Raw genomic sequence first — 20,111 nt, forward strand, 5'->3', positions numbered from 1 at the left:
TTTAAAAACTGCCAAATATATTATTTTGAATGTGAATCCTCTCCTCAGTGGTAACATTCCAAATAGTAACCTTGTCATAGGGTTTATGTATCTTCACAAATTTTGTGTTAAAACTAAAAATCATAGTAGAAGAACTTTGTAAGATTAAGTATTTCAACAGTAAAGTATATTACATTTTCCCTTATTTTGCACTGATAAATCTCTAGGTAAGTTAAACACAAGAGATAAATTAGTTCTAAGATCAGGAAGATATGGTTATGTGATACACAATGGCTTCATTGATTGCAGGTAGTTCTCTCTCTCTCTCTTTTTTTTTTTAAGAAACACTAATTAAGCAATCCAATATTTTCTTGATTTTTACATTGAGAAATATGCCATTACAGAGGTTTCAATACTAAGCTTATGGGACAAAAATTAAATATCTTAGTGTAATGTGCAGTTATTTCTATACTGTTTTCAGTTCTTATGTTCTATTTGAAGAATAAAAATCTAAAACCAACAAATACAGTATAATTATCTTGATTATGACAGTAAAAGTTTATCATGACTCACGTTTCTTTGAAATGCATACAAATATGTTCTAGAATATGTATATATATATATACACACACAAACATACACAATTATTTTATGGGTATATTCATATACCCGTATGTATTTTTGAATATATATTTTCAAACACATAGTCTTTTATGGGTGTATCTGTATACCCATAAATAAAACTTCATTGAAATTACATTGTGTAATGAAGATGCTCAGTAATTTCTGAAACACAACACTTTTAGAGCACACATTTTATAATTAGAACTGTCACAAATCCACAAAGTGAACAGATATTAGTTTAATCTATTATCCATTTGCTAGTGTACGATAGTAATGATTCATATATTACTTTAATGTCAAATTCTTGATTAAAGTAGAATGCATAATTCAATTTTCTATTGTAACTTCCTTGGAGGAAAACTTGGAAAAAAGCCAAGGATTCTTGAATGTGTCTGAGCCATTTGGAAGATAATTCAGGGAGAGAGAATACTGGAAATTACCTAAGTGAAATTTAGTTAATTTGTTCTTCTATTAAGCAGATTTGAAATAGTATCCGGAAGGGCTATTTATTGTAAAGTACTCACCAATTCTGTAACAGTGATTAAAGAAAAGAAAAAAAATGCTTTCATTCTGCCCAGTGCTAATTTTGTATGTTAAGGGCACAGCTCTTAGAGGGTTGGTAACATTTAATCTAGTGAGATATGTGAAATTTAAAAAAAAAAATTATTTTCAACAGGATCAACTGGGAATTTTTTTAGCTTTTGAACTTCTTTTAAGTGGTTTGGTTTTAATCCTTTAAAAATATTTTTAATAAATGCTATCAGAGAGTGAACATACATATAATAGAGTACTTCTTGTTGCCGGTATGCTTTTGAGAACACTACACAAATAATCTTCCACTATGAAGTTGGGAGGGGAGCAGACTGCAGAACTTTTTGTTCTAGTTAAGTGATACTGAAAATAACACTGACAAGGTCTCTGAGCAAGTGGGGATTTTTAGTTCAAACAGAGGCGATTAGACAAAGATGGAGCACGGTATCCTAGGCAAGATACAAATCTTTAAAGATGCGTGTATAGGAAGGAAAACCCGTTTGATTTTTAAAGCAGATATCAAGATGGGTGCTTTTCTTTTTTAACTTGCAAAAATCTCTTGAAAAGTCGGAGCAAAACTGTTACTTTCTCGCATATAAATACTGCACGATACCGAGTATTTTCTTCATTCAGCCTCCCACCCCAGGAATGAAGGGTACGGGGTTAAGATGCCACAAGTGAATTAAACGAACCATCGGCTTGGTAGAAAGCATTAAAAAAAAAAAAGCAAACCCAAAACAAAAACACGAGGATTTAAGCACAGATCTTTCGAGGCCTGCGTGCATCGACCAAACGCCTGAGTAAACCCTTGGGCTCTGCAGCGTGGATCCCCGGTATCTGTGGACCTGGAAAGCAGGAACAGATAGGGTGCCTCGCGCCCTTAGGGGGAGTGGGCTCTCTTCTCAAGGAGCGAGCCAACGGGGAAGCACTTGGTCGTTCGGCGCGTGCGTCACGGCCCGGGACAGGCAACAAGTCCAATGTACAGTGGGCGCAGAGACGCGGCGAGGAGCCGCTGACTGGGGTTCGACTCAACCTGTCCTCTCCAGGAGCGCTCGCCCGCTCCCGACCGCCGGCCCAGGTTCCGGGCCCTAGAGGGGCGCAGGCCCGGGGGGTGCTTGGGCTGGGCCCCAGGTGAAGGGCGTCCGCACTGCTCCTGCGGCAGTCGTGGCTCTCTTGTCTCCACAAGTCGCGGGAGCAGCCCGGCCCCGCGCCGAAGCTGCAGCTGTGACTGACGGAGTCACTGCCCCGCGCTCCCGAGCCGCCCCCTCCTCCCCCGCCACCCCCTCCCTCCCCGCACCGACACGTCATGGAAATACGGACGTCAGAACCTTCCAGCCAATCGCAGGCACCGACAGGAGGGAAGGGGCGAGCTGGAGGGGCGGGGGCAGCAACGAGCCGAAGCGCTCGGGGAAGGAAGAGAGGGAGGGGCGCGCGGAGGCGCGAGTCCCCGGGCTCCTCACTCTGGCCACCCTTTCCCCACCGCGCGGCAAGTTCTAAACGCCGGGCGCGCGCTCGTCTGCCGGGGACGCGCTCGCCGGGTCCTCCCCTTAAACGCCCTCTCGTTGCCGCTGGGCTCCCAGTCCCCGTCCGAGCGGCGCTTCCTCCGCGCGCGCGCGCGCCCGCCCGCCCTCAGGTTCCCCGCGGGCCGCGTCACGTGATCGCGCCCAGCCAAGGCGGCAGCGGCGCGAGCTTCGGCAGCGGTGGCAGTGGCAGTGGGAGCAGCTGCGCCGCCAGCGTGGAGCGGGAGGCGTGTGGGTGTGGAGAGAAGGGAGCGCCAGACCGGAACGGGTGAGCGTCCTCCTCCCTCTGCCTACTCCCGGCAATCTTGCGGGCCACCCGATGCAAGCGGCCCCTGCCCGGAGCTGCGCACAGCCTCCTCGTGCTTGGCCATCCTCTTTCTGGTGCCCGCGGGCCCCGCCCCGAACGGGCTGGGCTGCGGTGCTCACTGAGGGGGCTGCACCCCGCCCGCCGCTGCCGTTGCGGACGGCAGCGTGAGGCCGGCAAAGCAGCCCGTGCCGAGCGCGGCGCGCCCAGTGTGCGGCTCTGCGGAGCTGAGGAGGCGGGTCCTGCGGGAACGCGGGCGGCCACTCGGCGGCTGCCGGGCTCTGGGCGGGGGCCGGCCGGGCGCCGCCTCCTCCTCCTTCACCGCCGCCGCCGCCTCCTCGCAGTGCAGCGTGAGTAGGGAGCCCCGGCTGGTGGACGCCGAGCCTTTCAGCTCCACGGCCGCCTCATCCGAGAGGTGCAGCTGCACCTCCGCGTGGCGCCCTAAGTCCTACGAGCCGTCTGCGGACGCGCGGAGGACCGAGCCCCTGTTCTCTGCGCTTCCCGCTGCCCCTCGCTACCCCCCCCCCCCGACCCTTCTGCAGCCTCCCTTTCCTTTCCCCCTCGGAAAATGGTTCCCGCTGCCGCGCGAGGTGAGTGGCGGCCGCCGCCCGCCCGCGGTGGGGGTGGTCACCTGCGGGGGAGGCCGGGCGGAATCGGGAGGTGGTGGCTTCGCTGCTGGGGTCCTGACAGCTGGCTGCCGGGTGGACTGCGGGGCGTTCGAGAGAAGTTGGCTGGGGCAGGCTGGGGGCCTCACAGGTTGTCTCCTGCTGGGGAATCTTAAAGGTGAGCGTGTTCTCGCCGCGCGCCTCAGCGCTTGGTCCAGCCTGAAGTCGCCGCCCCGGACTCGAGGGACAGTGCTCAGTGTGCCTCCTTGTCTACGCCCGCGGCTCTTTGACTTCACCGAACCGCCTTGGCCGCGCCGCAGCCCATCCCAACACGGGTCGCCCCCGCCCCGGCGCGTGGTGACCTTGAGGGCAGCGGTGCCGGGCGCTCCCTATCCCTGCGCCCGGGGAGGGTCACCCCTTTAATCCCCTGCTTCAGCCCCCCAGACGCACTGCGGACGGGGAGCCGAGGGGCCCTCAACGGCCTCCGGCGGGGCTGGTTGATGGATGCATGTCAGACAGGACAGTGACTCCGGAGGAGTTAGAGGGCCGCCTCGCCTTTCTTCTCCTGTCTTGCGTCTGGCCCCCGCAGGATATTCACGGTTGCTTCCGATTCGTGTTTGTGGACTTAGTTTAAAAGAAAAAAAAATCTTCTCCTCCCCTCTTTGGAAAGGATCAGTAAGGAAGAGGACGACATTTCAGTTGCGGGGGTGGTGGTGGGGTGTGCTCCCTTTATTCCATCCTGCAGGAGAATCACATAGCTAAGCTAGTTAGCGACCCCTGGGTCTGCGCCTCGGTCACTGGCCAGTCGGTCTCTGTGCGCATTTCATTGACCAGTTTTCTGCGGGACTCGCAGCGTTGGGAGTGCACTCATCCAGTGCGTGTAGCATTGCTTGGCGCCCTGGCGAAGAGGGCAGGTCTTGGTCACAGCTGAGGGAGTCTGCAAAAACCTAGAGGGCTGGACCCTCCTCGGTACGCTGATTTTTGCCTATCCCCTAGGTTAGAGCGCTGCGGACAGCCACCTTTGGCTGCTTATGCACGCTACTTTTCTGGATGTATTAATAATCTAATGGTTTCTGTTGGTGTTGATTGCTGTTCTGATAAATTAGTTACATGAATTTCTTCATACGTGTCTAGTTATGTGCATATGTCTTGGGGCTGTCTGCCTTTCAACATGGAAGCCTTTGTTGTGCTTAACCTCCTCCACCTGAGGACAGTCTTACTTTAAAATAAGGCTCTTGTTCAGCGTGGGTGTATTTTATAATAAGAAGTACTTGTAAGGGCCTGGTTTGTATGAAGCTCTCTTCGGGCATCCCTTTGGATGGTGGCCCACGTGAGTGAATGGAGGGCCTTCCCTTTCCCTGCCACTAGCCTTCCCAGGGGAGACTCCCTGTCCTTGTGTGTGGCCAGAGGCGGATTGGGGGGAATTAAGAGGGATTGGAGGAGAATCTGCTTTTTGTACTTGTGTTCCCCTTCCCCTATCTCCCCCCTTTCTGGTGAGTTCAAATTTGAAGTAAATAGAGACATTTTTTCTTATCGGGAACCTTTGAAGGCTAATATGAAATGGGCTTTTTAAAGCCATGATTTCAGGGGGACGTTTTAGTTTCTACCTTGCTTTGGTAAGGCAGTTAAATTGCTGTAATTAAGGGTGGATCTCTGTCCTGATTTTGGCTTGGGTGTAACTGCAAAGATCTTCGAAAAGTAACTGTTATTTCCTACCATATAGTCTGCAAAAGTGAGTCACATTCGGGTGAGTTGAGGACAGAGCGCCACCTTTAATTTTAAATTTCTTGATTTACTTTTATTCAAATGGTAAAAATTCAGAGTACGCCTTCTTGATTTTTATCATAGTTGTCATCTCTGACATCTCCATTTAAACATTATAAGGGGAAATTGTCTTCTGTAATTTCTTAAGTCTTTTGGAAGGAATTTCTTCAATTGTATAGAAATTATAATTTTTTAATTGAAGCTTGTGATCTAATATAGCATTCTAAGATGAGGTGACAAACTGATTTTGATTTATGATTGTGATAAAGTAATCGTCGTATTGGTAGTCTGGATCTGCTTAGGAATTAGAAGAAAAGTAATAGATGCATGTAAATAGATGTTTAAAGGTAGCTATTCCACTACCAGCATTATAGTGGTTTTACAGTATTTTTGAGCTGCTGAATATTAACAGTTTCTTAAACAAACATGCAAAATCAGTGAAATTATTAACCTTGCTTGCATAAGGTGTAGTAATTTTTTGTTATCTTCCATCTACTTGACTTTTATGGGTTTACTCAATTACTTGTTTTAAAGTAATACAAATGAGCACTTCTAGGAGGAGTACTTAATATTCAGTTTAATAAAGACCATGTTGGAAAAAGTGGTTTCTATATATGGCTTCTCTCAAGTTCAGAGCATATAAAAATAAATGGAATTTTTCATGTTTAGAAAACAGATGCTGTAGTGACAGCTGAATTGTTGTGATTCCCCTGCCTACTTGCTCCTTCCCTTTCTTACTCCTTCCCAGATCAAAAATGTACAGGTACACTCTCGCTTTAGGCACAACATACTTTTCAATTATTGTACTACAGCTGTAACATGAGGAAAAAAAAGGCTTAGCTCTCAAATAATGAATGAATTGACATGTGTATAATATCTAATGTAATCTTAATTACAAACCACAAGATATTATTACCATTCTGTCTTCCTTCAAATTTTAATTCAACACTTGTGATTTCTTCATAGACTACTATAAAGCATCAGCTGTTGATTGTAGGTAGATCTTTATTAAACAAAAACTAAGCCAAAAGTCTGTTTGAGATGAAAGATGGTTTATGCTCTTAGTATTACATGGTCTCTTTCAAGTGGAGGATTATGGCCCCAGGTAAAAGGACATTATTTAAGCTCTTGGGTTAATGCAGAGAAATTATACATTGTTACATATACTTTGATAGAATCCTTTATTTGGGGGGATTAAGTTTACTAATTTCCTTTGACAAACGTGTTAACTTCATTTTGGATTAAACTGTTATGTTAAAATGAGTTTTAAAAGGAATGGTCACCCAAAACTTTTGCGATATTGAACAACAACAAAAAGAGCATTTGCTGTTTTTTGGTTTTATTTTGTATGTGTCTACACAGTTAAAACTTATATTTTCACTTTTGAGTTTTGAAATTTTGTAATTAATGAAAAAAGCAATAAAAGGAATAAAGATTGACAAACTTAAGATTTAAATTTTGCATATTGGGTAAAAATTTTTATTGGATTCATTGAGAAAAAAATATTTTCTAGTAGGTGTCTAATAGAAAGGAACTAGTAGCTTATTGGAGAATTTTTTTTATAGAGTCTGAGATGTCATTACAAGAAAAATTATATACAATAGTTTATAGGAATAATTTCAAAGAGAATTTTTTTAGCTTTTAGAAAGCTAAGACACAGTTATTAACAATTTTTATTATAGAAATGTCAAATGTGAGAAAGTAGACTGGCAAACTAACCATTTTTGACATCCTCATGGCTTGTCTAATTCCACTTGTATCTTCGTATAAGAAATGGATTTGTTATAAATGGGCATATAGGATAGAAAATGGACTTGAATTTTAATGTTTTATTATTTACCATTTACAGAATATAATGAATAGTGTTCAATATTTAATTGAATGTGAAAGATTCAGTTTTGTGTTCTGTATTGTTTAAATTTTTTTCTGATAGTCTGTTTTAAATCAGGTGCCTACAGATAGCATTTCTCAAATTTTGTGTCTGAATACTTTATGGTAATGATTTATGGAGTGCTTTACAGTTTTTGAGAATGTATTTGCATACTATCTCATTTGATTCTCACAATAAATAATCCTGTGAGATAAGTAAGATAGATAGTTGTACACCCCCACACCAGTTAAAAGGATTTAGCAGGTCCTTAAGATCATTTACCTAGCAGCTAGATTAGCAAGAAATGAACTCTAGGTGGCTTCTAGTTTTTTTACTCATTACTCTTCCCACTATACATGTTTATATAAGTTTATGAAAGTTATGTAACTTTATGAAAAATCAGTTTCTGATTATAATAAACTCAATAGTGGAATATAAATAGATTGGGTTTATTTTTATAATCTAATCATTACTTATATTTGGCGTGATGCAAACATTTCATACCCTGATTTACTAATAGCTGAGTAAATTAATTTGAACATATTTAAAATACTGTATTTTTAATTTTTTTTAAGTTAAGAATTTCATTTTCAAACACCTGTTGGTCTTTGAAATAAGTAGTAGAGATGTCTTAAATCTTAAGTTAAAAATAAAATGTTCTATACTAAAAATTTCTTCTTTTAATTCCGACTGTAATTTTTTATGCACTTGTTTTTCTGCCACGTTTATTACCTAAATCTTTTTGAAATATTAATCTGTTATGTAATGAAATGTAAAAGTTTTAAAAGATCCCCAAAGAGATTTTAGTTCTTGTAATTCAAAACTTTTGTTATAAATGTGACAGGGAAGGTAATGGTTCTTTAGCCTTAGTGTGGACAGGAAAACATTGCCCCTGCAATTCTGATTCAGCAGGTCTGGGGAGGGGCCCAGAAGTCTGCATTTTGAGAAATAAACTGAATTTATAAGTAAGTTAGAATTACATAGTGGAGATGCCATTATTAAATCAGGAGGACATTATGGGTTTATTTTAGCATAATTAGAGCTTCCAAGCAGTTGTGCCTGTTTTAGCAAAGTTTGATTTATTTATTTGAATGTTTTTTGTGACAATCATAAAAGTGATAAATTGAAAATATTTCTGTTATCTGTGTGTGCAGTCTTTCAGAAGATCTGTGTAGTTATTTATTAAGCACTGTAAGCTTTTATAGAGGTTTTTTTTTTCATGTCTTAATATTTACTGTCTCCAAAAGACCAATGCACAGTGTATCATCACAAAACTATATTTAGGCTTTAGTCTAGTTTTATTTATTTATTTTTTTGTTAGAGGGAAAGTCCTTCAAACCAAATGGACATAAGTCAGTGGATAGATAGTCATCCTTTTTTAATATCAGTGAAAAAGCAGTTACTCCTTCAAAAACAACAGGTTGATGCTGAATGACCTTTCAAGAGCATTAATGATAATAGACTAATTGATAGTTTACTATTCTGTGTATCAAAACAAAATTTAGTGCTGTTTCACGTAAAATCTTAATAGTTTTTGTAGTTCATTAATCTCTTATAAGGTTTATTTGATCTTTGTAGTTCATTTGATACTAATACTGTATCTCACTTATAGATTAACTGACATTAGTAATAATCCTATATAAGACCATTTTTAAGATGCAGTTGTTTTTACTTCACATATTACAATATAGTAAATAGCCTATACCTGTATTTAAAATATATTTTAAAATTAATTTCAAAGTAGGTCCATCTCAAGAAACTGAACCTATTTTTTGTCTATCCAAAAAATTTAAGCTTGATGGCTACACCTTACAGATTGTTAGGAATTATGGGTTATAATTTACTAATGATTGTGGAAATATAAATAAAGGTTTTTGCCAGAGACATTATGGGGAAACTCCCCCTCCCCCTTTAATGGTGCTTGGGGTTGAACCCAGGGCCTTGTGCATTGAGGCAATCATTCTATCAACTGAGCAATATCCCCTGTGCCCCTATATTCTCTTATAGCAATTTTCTTTTAATTTTTCCTAGGACAGTGTCAACTCTGCTAAATAGCATGTGGTGTTTTTAGTTACCTGTTTGGTAAGAGTTTATGTGGTATTTATAAGTACAGTAAATTTCAGTAACATGGGTTCTTAAAATCTGGGATACCTGCTTTTTAAATTACTGTCACCTGGGCCTTTAGAGAAAGAATATAGTTTTTGAATGGACCAATGCTTGCTTACACTATGAAATATGAGATTATACTGTCTAACTGTAAACTGGTAAGACTACTGTACAAACTCAATAAATTCAAGAGTAAAGTTTGTGTTTGTTTTTTTCTGAAAAGTAAATTTTTAAAAAGGTTTGATTGCTTAACCTTAAAGATGACTTTTTAAATAATTTTATTATTAGCAATATGATCTATTCATTTTATTAATCCAGGGAGTTCTCTCCCAGGAGGATTTTTAAAAAATAATCTTGTTCTTTCAAGAATTCTCAGATCTGCTACACTAATCTGCCTTTCATATTTGTGCCAGAATTTTTTTGTTATTTTTAAAATAGCCTACCTGCTGTCATTTCTTTACTAAAACTTCTAGTGGTTCTTCTTTTTCCTTTTTTCAAAACAACTTGACTCAGAAGACCTTGTATAAAGGAGCATAGTATTTTCTAAAGAATCTTTAAAACATTATTTGTAAGAAATATTAATAGGGATTTTGTAGGGTAAAAGTAGCAAAAAATTAAAGTCTAGGATTTGCTGATTTATGCAGTTTTCCCATTTGGGATTTCTTCAATGCTTTCATATGCTAATATGGACTGAATCTGTCCAAATGTTCAGTGTTTTCTTCCATTTCACAGACTACCTTTTAATGGAACATCTCACCTGTCAATTTGAATATACTGCCTAACCAGGATCACTACTTTGCACACCTCCAGAGGGTGCTATTCACATAGAATACAAGATTAGGTGTGTGTTCTGGAGAGCGAGCTGTGTTGCATACTGCATTGCAGGTGGCTGCCCACTTGTCTGCTCTGGCAGTTTTCTTTTCCCCTTTGCTGTGACTTCATATTTTTTTTTTCCTCTCACCTCAGTCTTCTGGTCTGTCTGAATCTGACCATCCTTTAAAACTTAGAATTAGTCCACCTTTTTCAGTTATCTCTCATTAATTTTATTGGGATTTCTCGTATTTAGGCTGTATGCTTCCTGCATATTATTTCTCCTTTTGTCTTTGTTTCATTTATAGATGGTGTAGTTAAGATAAAACATAGGTTCTTGAGGATGTATAGATAGAGTTTTATCCAACATACCTTCAGTTAGTATTTCTGCATGCTGATTGAGGAATTGGTCACTTTTTTTTTTTTTTTTTTTTTTTACCTTTTTTGTATTTATTTATTTACTTATTTTTATGTGGTGCTGAGGCCGGAACCCAGCTTGCACGTGCTAGGTGAGCGCTCTACCGCCTGAGCCACAACCCCAGCCCCAATGGACACTACTTTTGTTAAGGTAAAGCACAGAAGGTTGAGGTAATTTCTCTGGGAGACTTTCTAAATCCTTTTCAACTTCCAACATTTTAACAGTGCTGATATGGGTTAATAAGACAGTCTTATTTCTGGAGGGTAGCTGCATTTCATAGAAGGTTACTATGACAGTATTTAGCTCTGTATAGGAAATATTTTACCATTTCTGAATTTCAGTGTGGTAATTAATTAGAGCACATTAGAATTTATTCTGATTGTAGTAAGTCAGTTGTAATAGCAGTTAAGATTTATATTTTAAAATGACTAATTTTGCTTTTTTTTCTTTTGGCTTATGCCATCTTTTTTGTTCATCAGGATTGATGTTATTGAGAGGTGCTTTTTGATTCTGTGATCCATTAGTACATTGTATGATGTAAAATGCCATAATTTGAAGCATATATTATGGTTTAAAATTTAAAATATGACATTTTTGTAGTTGCTATTTGTTAAGAGTATTGTTGGAGCTGTTTTAAAATGTTTCTTACAGGTACTTTATTTTTCTAAGAGGGTTCTCCTCTGTGAACTGAGAGTCAACTGTTAGCACATAACCTGATACAAAATCACTGGAGGCATCAGAAAGAAGGACAAGTGTGTGATCTGCTAAAACTTGAAGTCTGGTAATACGGATATTCTTCCACCTTTCTTTCATGGTTTAAAAAATAAAGCCTGTACTTTATCACTTATACTGAGTGCTTATGTAGTAAGCAGAGTAGAAATTTTACATCAATTAATTTATATAAATTTAGTATATACATCATCACATTAAAAATGCTTGAAAAAAATTAAAATGAGGTATTATAGAAGACATTTTAAGACTTGATCCTGCTTTAACATTTCAGTGACAGTCATAATAAAATTGTTGGTCAGAGAGAAGCACAGAATTGGTTTTGTTAATGAAAAAAAGAAAAAGAAGTCTGAAGGCAACAATCAACAGAACCAGAAGAAGTAAAATGGATTAGAGCAGTAGGTCTTGATCTTTTACTGTAATACGGGCATATTAATTCATGCTCCTTGCTGACACCTAAAATCATGTGAGATTTTCTGTTCCTTTTTTGTAATTCTTTATTTGTACTCAATCGACAAAATGATGCTATAACTACTATTTTTGTTTGTTCTTTTAAAAAGTGACTCTTGAACTTCAGGTACTTTACTTTGGAAACTAATACCATGATGGAAAACTGCTGAGTGAAAGGGCCCCAGTGCAGATAGAGAACTGAAAACAGGAAAGGTCAGTCAGTGGAATGGGAAAGAAATGATGGCAAAGTTGAGGAAAAGGAGCTCCTCCAGCATAAAACTCAGTGTCGGGTATCAGAAAAATAAAGATGAATCAGCCTCTGTCTGCATACACAGTGGTTTGAGGTGAAAAAAATATTTGCCTTTCAGATTAAACCCACTGTTTTTATATATGTAGAATACTGGAATGTGTTGGATTTTTCTTTCACTCTTGGTTCTCTTGCTGAAGTCTTCCATAAACTAGGAATGCCTGCCTTCCTTAGAGCCTGTGTACCTTTATGATATTCCTATTATGTGATTGGATCTAAAGCTTTTGCTTTTGTTTTTTTCCACTGTGGTATCTTATAGTCTCTTCAGATATAAGTTTTGTCTTTGCCACTGAAAACCCTAGTGGCCTTGAGTAAATAAATCACTTTGATTTCTTACCTCCTGAAAAAGTACAGAGTTGTTTTTTTCTTTTTTAATTAATTTTCTTTAAGTTTGGCTTTCAAAAATCTTTTTAGATTCACAGCATATTCCCACCTCCATTTGTCAACCATTTAGTTTTAAATTATTAGCTTTGTCTTTTAATTTTGTCTTTTAACCACCTTATCTCCATTTGAGTTTCCATCTGTAATATGCTGTTTCATTCATGAAGATAAATATATCTATTCAATAAATATATTTATTGAAAAGCCAAATTATCTCAAACTTTTCAGTTGAACAAGTAGTATATAACTGGCAATTTAAATTGGTTTTCTGCCAAACTTACAAAAATGAGAGTAAGGGAATCCTTTAAAAAGTTATAAATCCATAAGGAAGAAGAGAAACGTACTCCAGAATTTTGAGAGAAGCTGGTTTAGTAGACTCAAAAGCTGAATTTTAAGCCAGTAATGAAAAAGTCTAGTAGCTGTTCAAGTTTACAGAATTCCCAGAAGACTCAGAGTTGGGAAAAATGAGGTGCTTCATGAAGAGGTGACAGTGGGGCTACATCTAGAGAAATGACTGAAAATTGAATAATCTATTACCCAGATCCCTTTCCCCTCTATGTGTAGACCCATGTCTCCTCTGCTCCCATCTTTGCAGAAGGCTGGAGGAGGAGGAACACTATTTAAAACCAAGGTACCACACTGAAGGCTTGAATGAGAGTTTACAAATCCCCAGGCTTCTCACCTCACTCAGTTGTTAGAATGCTGGACTGAATAGAATTCTCTTTCAGAATATTTTCCAGCTCAAGGGAAAAGACAAAAATTCTGACATGTGTTTGTCTCCAAAGAAAGTATCCTAATCAGTTTACCCTATGGTGAAAGCCATAGTTAGAAAGACACACATTTAGGTCCAGAACTTCCATTTAGCTTATTAGTGTCCTGTTCTTTTCTCTTACATTAAAAAAAAAAAAAGCTTCATTAAGGTATAACTAATATATAATAAATGTCCATGTATTTAAATTAAAAAGCTTGAGATTTGGTGTATGTTTATTCCAGTGAAATCACCATCACAGTCCATTAAGTTTTCTCTTAAAAATTTCTTTGTGCCTCTTTATCTTCTCCTCAAAGTTTCCTGTTTCCTCCTCCCCCCCTCAAGTAACCATTATTCTGCTGTCCATAATAGATTAATTTGAATTTTTTTTTTTTAATATTTGGAATCACAATATGTGCTCTTTTGTAGTCTGGCCTTTACTTGGCCTAATTACTTTGAGATTCATCCATATTGCTTCTATTAGTAGTTCATTCCTTCTTACTGCTGATAAGGATGTTGTGGTATAGATATATCACAATTTATTAATCTATTTACCTGTTGATGGACGTTTTGGTTCTAGTGTAGTCTTTCCTTATTGAATTATAATTCCTTTATATATTCTAGATAAAAGAATGTTGGGAGGTATTTGTATTTGTTCCAGTGGAAGAAGGAAAAATAGTAGTGAAAGTTGTATACGAGTCCTCAAACTGGAAAGTCAAGCAGGAGCACTGCTAGGATTATTTGTAGAGATGGAGTTAGGTACTTTGTTAACTTTACATTGCTGTAATAGAATACCTGAAGACAATCAACTTTGAGGAAAGCTTTAATTTGGTTCAGTTTCAATGGTTTCAGTCCATGTTTTGTTGGGCCTGTTGTTTTGGGTCTGTGGTGAGGCAGAACGTCTTGATGGAAATGTGGTTCACTTCATAGCAGCTGAGAAGCAAAAAGAAAGGAGAAGGATCCAGGGTCCTAATGTACCCTTCAAGGGTATACCCCTAGTGACCTAACTTCCTCCTCCTAGGCTCCACCTCCAAAAGGTGTAGTAGCACTTTTAGGTAGCTCTACCTCCCAGTAGCACCACAGACTGGATGGAAACTAAGCCTTTAGCACATGTCTCTTGGGGGAGCATTTAAGATCCAGAACATAACAGGTGCTAAAATGAAAAGTAAAGGACTTGAAAGTACTGTTTCTGATTGGCTGTGAGTGGAAAATGAGTTAGTGATGTTAAGAGGACTGCCAGCATTCAAACTAACAACAAAAAAGCTTTGTAGATCCTTTTCTGTAAACAAACTTTGTGGGTATATAAGTAAAACGAAAAAACAACAGTAGCAGTGAAAAACATGAAACTAAAACTGAACATGTGTATGGAATAAGTTGAAATGTGTGATAGCCCAAATGTCACCTGTTATATGTTTCTGCATTCTTGTGCAGCTTTGATGTACAATTCTATTATTTTGTGTAAAATAATTAAAACGAAAGCATAATTAAATGATACGGACTTCACTGAACTTTTTTTTAGCAGAGACTCTACAGACAACTTAAGGTCTTTCTTTCTTTGATTTCTCCTTTAAGTCCTTCCCTACTTTGCAAGTTCAAATTTCTTTATTATGAATTTGCTTGTCATTTTGATTTCTTAAATATGTTTTAAAGCTGGTCTATTGAAAAATAGGCCCACTCTAGTTACTTTGACTAGATAAAAGGAACTTGAAATTACTGAATAATGAACCTATGTAGCTGCTTTCTATTTGCTAGGTATTTTTCTAAGTAATTTACAAATATTAACCCATTTAAATGGGTTCTGTGGGCGAGATTCTCTACAGAAAAAGATGAAAAGGTTTATAAATGGTTTTAAAAGGCTATTCTAAAATATATTGACTTTTTACCAACTAAAAGTGTAGCAACACTGATTGTATACTGTTTGAAAAATACAAAACAATATAAAAGTGAAATGAGTCTCTCAATCATACATTCAAGAAATAGCTAGGCTTAACATTTTAATTAAATGTTAAATTTTTTAAAAATGTGTTCTATAAAATTTGTACATATTGACATTCTTAAGATCATATGGGTATAATTGTGTGCCTTAGGAAAACTTTGTATCATTTTTTTCAGACATTTAAATTTTTTAATTAACATCTTAATGAGCATATTCTATCTCATGGTCATTCTCTTTCTATTGTATGATTTGATTTTAATTTTTCTGTTACTCCTGCAGTACGGATCTTTATTGTTTAATATATTTTCTTTGTAATTACTGGGTTTAAAGGATTTGGGTGATATGACCTTTTGATTAGAATTTTCCTTCAGCCTCCCTCTGGCCAAGTTTTTGATCTTTGTCTTTTCTTGCTGTGTATTTATAACAGTGTTTCCTATCCACCCTTGAGTCTGTGTTCTACTTTCTTAAATTCTCATTGCACTTTTAAAAATTGTTGTTTGCGTTTTTGACACTTCCATGAGATGTTCAACTTGAGAGCAGGGACTGTTAAGCTTTCTATCACTCATCATTGGCACAGTGCCCTATTTATACCTGTGATATTCTTAATGACTCTTGAATTAACATCTCGTGCCTTCTGCTTGATCCATTGACACTGGACTCCAGTAAAATGCTTCTTTTGTCTCTTCTTAGAAAATGTAATATGCTTGGGGTGAGAATTTTTCTGCAGGTACTGTTTCTTTTAACTTTGAGTTGAATGATGTGTCAGCTGAATGATGCAACTGAAAATGAGAAATATTTTGTTATAACTATGATATGTAAATTTCTTTACTGAAACAAAGAATTTCATCACCTCTGTTTGTAAAGGGAAGGAACATACTAATAAATAGAGAAGAATGCTTAGAGGAAGCTAAGTTACTGTTAGTTCAAAATGCCAATGAATAATTAAGCAATTTTTGTAAAATGCTTTCTAACAGGATAATGTATTTGTCTTCTTCTTGTTGTTGTTCTCCCCCCTCCCCCATAAAAGAGAACTCTACAGAATGTTAACATCTAAACTTTTAAGTGCAATTCTACATTAGGGTTAATCCAAAAAAAATTATGGGGGAAAAATTAAGTTTTATTAATTCATAAGACTTGAGGGAAGTTTCAAGGTGTCCTGGTAGGATCTTCCTATGACATTATATCTGATTTTTGTCAGCCTTCAGATTTTAGTGAAAAATTGAAGATTTAAAATCAATATGTTCTTTTAAAAGATACTCACATGATCTTTTTGCTAGACAGAAATGACTGCAGCCTGCTGAGATGAGATATTGCTATTCAGAGCCTTAAGTCAGCTTCACTTGGTGTGTCCAATGTTCCCTCTCAGTTTCCTTTTTTTATGAGGTGATTCATCAGGTGCTGCGTGCTTCCGGGAACCAGTGTAAGTGTGTATACATGTGCCCTTCCTGGTCCTTGATCCCTGCCTATAATGAAAGGGAGATGTATTGTTTCCAGCTGTTCTTACACAAATTAAGAGATATTCTGGAATCTGCTACCATTATTTTTTATGGTAATCTCTGTCTTGTCTGTATTACATGTAAAGTTTGTTGCAAATGGCACTGAATTTTGCTTATATTTCTGCACATAGTCTAGATGCCCAGTTAGGCAGTTAGTTCTGGGCGTGTGAGTCTTGGGCTCTATGATGATTTTTGTCCTAAAAGGAGGGAAGACTCCTCCTTTGAGAAGATTCTTTGCCATTTTCCTCCAATACATTCTATATTAGGTAGCCTCATAAAACATCCCCCAGGAAGTCAAATAAAGAAATTTTGAGTGATTGGGGGTGGGTGGATATAGAAAGATTACAGTTTAACACAGAATTGTGATTGTACACAAGTTTGGGATCATCATTGAAGGTCACAGAGGTTATAGTGGCCTTAGTACTTTAAAGTAAGATGACAGCTGCAGAAGAATTGGATGTGATGGGGGAGAGAAAAGAACAGATTATTTAGTTGATTGGAATGTTTTTATATTTAATTGGTAGATAGATGTTTATATATACATATTTGGATATTAAGACAGGTTTTTCTTCTTTCCTTAAGTGATTTTTCTTAGTTACTTAGAAAAGTTACAGGTGTAAAGGATGAAATGTACCAAATTAACTATACCATGACATTCTCCTCATTGAGGTCAGTGAAAACCAGTCGTCTGTTTTGAGGTATGCACTTAGTGGAGTAATTGACATTCAGAATGAGAAGAAAGGAAAGAAGCAAAAATAGAAGAAGAGTGGGAAGAGGTGACGGATAATTTCTCCACTAGCCTGAGGCTGTTATTTATCCAGTTTCCTGAACCGTGTAAAACAAGTAGAGAACCAGGAAATTGGCAGAAAAGCATTCTAAGAAGCCAGAAGTCCCTTTATGAAAACTCTTAATGTCTGATTCCACTTTAGGTGTTATGTTGTATATTTACTCATAGTTCAAATACATTTCTTTTAACATTTTGATAGCTGGTTTCCTAATACTTTGCAAATGAGAGAGCAAATTTGAGAAACCTCTGGTTATTTAGGCAAGCAGAAGTACCACAAGAAAGATTTGAAAATTGGTATCTTGGTGGTATAAAAGATTTTTTAAATAAGAATTTATAAAATTTAATAGTCAAGGACAATTTGTCTGAAAAAAAAAAAGGCTCTTTTTGCCCTTCATATTTTGGAATGCCTTCATCTGTACTAGTTATCTTTTATAACTCACCATGAAACTTCTTCATGAAGCCCTCCTGACCTCTCCAGAAAATTAGAAGCTTCTCACTTAGTACCTATTGAATCAGTGTGTGTCCAGTTAGATTCAGCCTCTAGTACTGTCCTTTTCCTGTTGTCACAAGGATTGCCTCGTCATGCCAGGAGTTCTTGGTGTCTTACAGACATGTGCAGCCTGTTAATTGCCCTGTGCCTCTTGCATGTCATACTCCTGCTGTCTAAATTCTTCTTATTACAAAACTCTGTTCATCATTCAAAACCTAAAGGTCATTTCTTCGATAAGCTGTTACCCCTTGCTTCCTTAGGCAGGGTCCTTTTGATCTCTGTATTGCCATTGCTTTTGTATTAAATCAGTATTTCCTTGATTCTGAAACATCAGGTAGAAGATGAATGGTTTGTTTAATAATAGTTGTGTGTGTGGTGAGATTTAAATATGCATGCAGAAATATGTTTAGTAATGGAAACAAGCATATTCTACTCTTTTTTTTCTTTTTTCCCAGAGGTTTTCTGGAGTCAACTTTATTTTGTTTTTTTTTAACCAATAAATAAAAACATAAAAGTTGTATATATCAACAGGGTACCATCTGCTTTCTTCAATCAAAAAAAAAAAAAATCTATCTAAGTCTTTCTGATTTTAAGTAAACTAAATCATTTTAACCATGGATTAAGAATAACATCATGGTAGTATGCTTTTTATAATCTGTTTTGTGATCTTAACCACCTCAATACTTTTACAGTGGACCCATAACTCTGAAATTTAAGAAAGTATCTAGATTTTGTTTGAATTCCCTCTTGGCTAATCTCAGTTTCTTGTTTTTTTTTTTTAATTGTGGATTTTAAATTTTTTTATTTTTGTCTCGAGTGTAATAGTGACCAAGAATGCTAATGCATAAAAAGGAAATGCTGTCTTTCCTTAGTGTGAAAAATCTGTCATTTTCTTAGAGTTGGCAGATTCTGCTCCCTTTAATTGCCTTGTCTGACTTAAGACAGTCAATCTATATGTTAACTAGCTTTTTATTTCTGTATTTTCCTTAATTGTAGACATCTAAAAGAAAGATTTTAAATAAAAATTTAGGGATTCAAATTCCTATGGACTCAACATAGAAATAGGGGTGGAATTTCCTATTTTAGGGGCCAAGAATGTTAGGAAGTGGAAAGATTTTTTTGAGCCATGGAAATACAATATTTCTAAAATACCATTTATTATATTAAATTTATCCATCTACAAGTCTGTCCCCTGAGATGGACTGAGTTCTTCAAAGTCTGGTTGGTGTTTGTTGTATACTCGGGACCTAGAAGAATTCTTCATGTATTATAGGTCTTAAACTCTGTGATATTAATTATGTTTGATTTTTAAAAATTGTCCAAGGTAATTTTGTGATATGTTGGCATGGATTTTTATGTAAAATATCTAAGATAAAGTTTCTGCCTTGATAAGGATATTTCTAAATATCTGTAATCCAATACTGCTGAACAAATAAGTGCTTTTGACATGAAGAAGAGTTTGAGTATTATACTGATAATAGCGACAGACTTCAGACCTTCGCTTTAGTTTAAGAAAATGGATTTGGCTTGCTGGCTTTAGTATTTCAGGTCATGAGGATAAAGAGTGTGATTTTCTTTTACGGTTAAAAGACTGTCAGAAGCATGTTACATGTAACAATTGGTGTCATTTAATGTGTGCAGCAGCCTTCCCGATAATGTGATGCTTCCTTGCTCTGTAGACAGAAAAAAAGTCACCTTTCTTCTCCAAGTGCCCAGTGGCAGAAAAGCCTTTAGGTCAGTTCTCTAGTCCACTGCTTTTTCTGTTGTAGCTATGTAGTAGTGTCCCTGGCATGTTAGCAGAAGTTTAAAGTAATGTTAAGAACTAGATTTTTCCCCCTTTTTCTTTTCTTGGATTCAATTTTTTCTTGGATGATTCTTGCAGTGTTTGCCTTCACCAAATAAGTATCAATGAAAAATGCTAGGGATTTGATTTATTCTTAATTATTCTAAATATTGACTGTATAAGAAGTCTAGTTCTTCTTTGGTTGTAGGAAGATTGTTTCACGCATTTAAAGTGAAATACAAGCAATGGATACTTGATGTTATCCTGATCTCTCTCTCTTTCTCTCTCTCTCTCTCTCTCTCTCTCTCTCTTTTTTAAGAGAGAGAGAGAATTTTAATATTTATTTTTTAGTTTTCAGCGGACACAACATCTTTGTTTGTATGTGGTGCTGAGGATCGAACCCGGGCCGCACGCATGCCAGGCGAGCGCGCTACCACTTGAGCCACATCCCCAGCCCTGTTATCCTGATCTTA

At 37.8% G+C, this 20,111-nt stretch overlaps 1 protein-coding gene across 5 annotated transcripts in view; it reads left to right on the forward strand.

Annotated features, from left to right (window-relative positions):
• The first annotated feature begins 2,787 nt into the window (after positions 1-2,787).
• Positions 2,788-20,111, forward strand: part of Atp2b1 (ATPase plasma membrane Ca2+ transporting 1) — a 105,596-nt gene continuing 88,272 nt past the window's right edge. For 3 of the 5 annotated variants that reach the window (XM_058571310.1, XM_046419248.2, XM_058571313.1), the window contains exon 1: positions 2,788-2,922. The gene's annotated coding sequence lies outside the window, so the exon portion shown is untranslated. Of the gene's footprint in view, positions 2,923-3,289; positions 3,549-3,881; positions 4,533-20,111 lie in introns of those variants that run through there. The other 2 variants (XM_058571311.1, XM_058571312.1) reach the window with 2 other exon arrangements.

Source organism: Marmota monax, unplaced genomic scaffold (genome assembly GCF_021218885.2).
Source record: "Marmota monax isolate L192 unplaced genomic scaffold, Marmota_monax_Labrador192_F-V1.1 WCK01_AAM20220418_F8-fsc00036, whole genome shotgun sequence".
NCBI lineage: Eukaryota > Metazoa > Chordata > Mammalia > Rodentia > Sciuridae > Marmota > Marmota monax.